Source organism: Tachypleus tridentatus, chromosome 9 (assembly GCF_004210375.1).
Source record: "Tachypleus tridentatus isolate NWPU-2018 chromosome 9, ASM421037v1, whole genome shotgun sequence".
In the NCBI taxonomy this organism is placed as follows: Eukaryota; Metazoa; Arthropoda; class Merostomata; order Xiphosura; family Limulidae; genus Tachypleus; species Tachypleus tridentatus.
Genome location: NC_134833.1, coordinates 33,651,423 through 33,655,466, shown reverse-complemented (window position 1 = coordinate 33,655,466; position 4,044 = coordinate 33,651,423). Strand labels below are relative to the sequence as shown.

The following is a 4,044-nucleotide window of genomic DNA, read 5'->3' as shown; positions in this document are numbered from 1 at the left end:
TCTGTCATAACATCTACCATACAACATGCAAGTGTCTTTAAAAGGTTTCTTTCCACAGTGCTAGTCATATATTTAGAATATAATGATATAAGTGATTTATTAGGCCTTAACTCCAGCTCCTGGTGTAAAAGTAAGACATACTGGTATGAATTATTTATCAGACCTTGACTCCAGCTTCTGATGTAAAAAGTAAGACATACTGGAATGAATTATTTATCAGACCTTGACTCCAGCTTCTGGTGTAAAAAGTAAGACATACTGGAATGAATTATTTATCAGACCTTGACTCCAGCTTCTGGTGTAAAAAGTAAGACATACTAGTATGAATTATTTATTTATCAGACCTTAATTCCAACTTCTGATGTTAAAGTTGTACATTCTGATATGAATTATTTAAAAGGCCTTGACTCCAGCTTTTGATGTCAAAGTTGTAAGTACTGCTACAATACTGAAATCTACTCTTCTATCCATACTACAGTACTGACATCCACTTTCTTTTATCCACACTACAGTACTTACATTCACTGTCTTTTATCCACACTACAGTACTGACATCCACTCTTCTATCCATACAACAATACTGACATCCATTTTGGTCAAACCATGTTACACTACTGGCATCCAATTATTTATTAAACCTTAAGTCCAATTTATGATGTCAAAGTTGTACATACTGGTATGAATTATTTAAAAGGCCTTGACTCCAGCTTTTGATGTCAAAGTTGTAAGTACTGCTATAGTACTGACATCTACTCTTCTATCCATACTACAGTACTGGCATCTACTCTTCTATCCATACTACAGTACTGGCATCCACTTTCTTTTATCCACACTACAGTACTTACATTCACTGTCTTTTATCCACACTACAGTACTGACATCTACTCTTCTATCCATACTACAGTACTGGCATCCACTTTCTTTTATCCACACTACAGTACTGGCATCCACTTTCTTTTATCCACACTACAGTACTTACATTCACTGTCTTTTATCCACACTACAGTACTGACATCCACTCTTCTATCCATACAACAATACTGACATCCATTTTGGTCAAACCATGTTACACTACTGGCATCCACACTTCTGTCCATACTACGCTACTGACATCCAATTATTTATCAGACCTTAACTCCAATTTATGATGTCAAAGTTGTACATACTGGTATGAATTATTTATCAGACCTTAACTCCAACTTCTGATGTTAAAGTTGTACCTACTGATATGAATTATTTATCAGGCCTGACTTCAGCTTCTGATCTCAAAGTTGTACATACTGGTGTGAATTATTTATCAGACCTTGACTCTAACTTCTGATGTAAAATGTAAAACATACTGGTATGAATTATTTATGAGACCTTGACTCCAATTTCTGATTTAGCTAATGTAAGACCTATCATTAATCCTCCCTATCAAAAGAATGCAACAAGTTTCTGTTGTAAAAGTGATTATTCCAAGACCTGATATTTAATAATCTATAAATCCATTATTCCAAGACCTGGATATTTAATAATCTATGAATCCATTATTCCAAGACCTGGATATTTAATAATCTATAAATCCATTATTCCAAGACCTGGATATTTAATAATCTATGAATCCATTATTCCAAGACCTGGATATTTAATAATCTATGAATCCTACATGATTACAAAGTCCCTTTAAATATTGGTGTTTAGAATTTATAATAGAAAAGTTCTGACCATATCATGATGAATAATCACATAAACAACTTGCACTTGAGTCCTTTTGTGTCTGTTTTGCAAAACTTAGCAAATTTTTGGTTTAGCATACTCACTCATGTAAAAAAACACCTTTGCTTCTTTTGCTTTTCATCTTGCCACAAGATGTGCAAGTTACATTAAGAATTTCTAGGTAAAACAGGAGCACAGTTTTATTTTTATACTTTACATTTCATTAGAACTGACAGCATTTAAATTAGATGGCTTGAAATACTGGTTTGAGCAGCCAATAGGATTAGAACAGTAACAAAACCAAAGGAAGAAACTTCCTTTAGCTATCTTCACAGTGTGCTATTGGGTGGCATTAGATGTTGCAAGTAGCATTCCTTATTTGGTGAAATATATTTTGAACAGCTTATGTCTATCTGTACAAGTTTTTTAACAACAATTTTTAAACAGGTAAGTGTTCTCATAAGTGTCTGACACATTTCAAGAAGTGCAGTTAAAACATAAGTTTCACACCCTGGTGGTTATCATTCTAGGAATTGCTACATGCTGTCAGTGCTGACCTCTAGTTTGTAAATGTAGAGTTTGCATCAGGGTTTTCAGCCAAGGCATGGGTTGAATTTAGACATAAAACTTTACCAGTGCTAGTTGCACATAATAATATGTTATCTTAAGAATATTTGGAATTAGCAAGACACAAGACAACCACCCAATATGAAGTGGCATATATCAAAATTATGTTTGACGTTACTTAGTGTTATGTATGTAGTGAGATACCACTTAACATTTATGACTTTTTAGAGAGTTATGTAGAAGCCCTTTCGGTTGCAAAATATTCACACACTTGGTTGGATCCTGTCAGAATTGGATTGATCTGGCTGGAACCAGTCAATATGGTCCAGTTGAAAACTTCCTGACCTTCCTGTAAAATCATGAATTCTGGAACCTTTTAGGAAGAAAATAAGAAATACAAATAGTACATAGATATGGTTTATATAAGCTCTGTTTTTGAGTATTTATCATAGTGAATTAAGTTTAAATTGAAAAATAAATTGATCAACTGGGTGTCCCAGAACTAACATGATTTGTCTTGCATTATAATAACTGTCTGTCAGTGAAATCAAGGTGAATTTGTTTACACTGGACAGGAAACACATTTTGTCGAAATAGAAACAGGTAGTAACTTGTGAAATTTATTATGCTATAATAATTTCTTTGGTAATTCACAGTTTGCATTTTTGTTCTTTGGAGAAATTACCTTATGAACTTTGACAGTAGTTTCAAGAAAACTGCTTTGTTCAATAGGGTCATTTCATAAAAGCTGCAAGGTGAAGTGTCAAGAAACAATAATTATATAAAAAATCTTCACTGGTTACTTGTTTCTCTGTTTAATAAAGGTAATAATAACACAGTATTCAAATGTATATGTTTTATTACACTTTTTTATTCAAATATGATGGCCAGGTAGTTAGGGAGCTTGACCAGTAATCTGTAAGTCGCGTGTTCGAATCCCTGTCACACCAAACATGCTCGCCCTTTCAGCCATTGATGTGTTATAATGTTATGGTTAAGCTCATTATCTGTTGGTAAAGGAGTAGACCAAATCTAGATTAAGAATGGCTAGTGCAGATATCCCTCATGTAGCTTTGCACAAAATTCAAAACAAACAAACTCAGATATGATAAAGAGACTGAGGTAAATGGCCAGGTACAGACAAAGGCAAAGCTATCCTTAATTTAGAACTGCTTACCAAGTAGAAGACAAGCAGTTAGTAACCTAAATGATTGCTCTTAACTGGCTACTCGATTGAAGCTTGAAAAGCAAAGGATAATTACACAAATGGATGCTTAGCTGAAAGTAAATACATAGAAGTTGTAGCTTCTGTGCTGTCATGTAAAAACTGAATTTGTTGTTTATTACCAACAGTAACATTCTATAACTGAACTTGCATGAGTTATACTTAAGTCATCTGATACTTTGAATTGTTTCAGACTCAACGACTAAGTAATAGTCTGTTATCATTAATCCTATCCCATAACTTAATTTGCACTGATTCCATATGTATTAGGAAAATTGTAGACATACATGTGGGAAATTTACTGATAGCATAAAGCTAAAAAGTCATGAAACCAAAAGTAACTGTCTACATCATGAAAAGACAATATTTCGCAATCAGCTTCTCACCATACATCCAGATCAGACTAGACCCAATCAAACTGGACTAGACTGATTTCAAACAGATGAAACTGTCCAAAACAGGCCTGGTCCTGTCTGATCTCGATCAGTCAACAATGGTCTGACCTAACTGATAGTAGCTGATCTTCAGAATTTCATCTTTTAATGATGTTACTA

At 33.8% G+C, this 4,044-nt stretch overlaps 1 long non-coding RNA gene across 1 annotated transcript; it reads right to left on the bottom strand.

The window, feature by feature from the left end:
• Positions 1–975: 975 nt before the first annotated feature.
• Positions 976–2,761, bottom strand: LOC143225029 (uncharacterized). The gene is made up of 3 exons (XR_013013572.1): positions 1,620–2,761; positions 1,278–1,464; positions 976–1,220 (listed from the first exon to the last, which is right to left on the bottom strand). It is a non-coding gene; the product is annotated as an uncharacterized LOC143225029 (long non-coding RNA).
• Between the last annotated feature and the right edge of the window lie 1,283 nt (positions 2,762–4,044).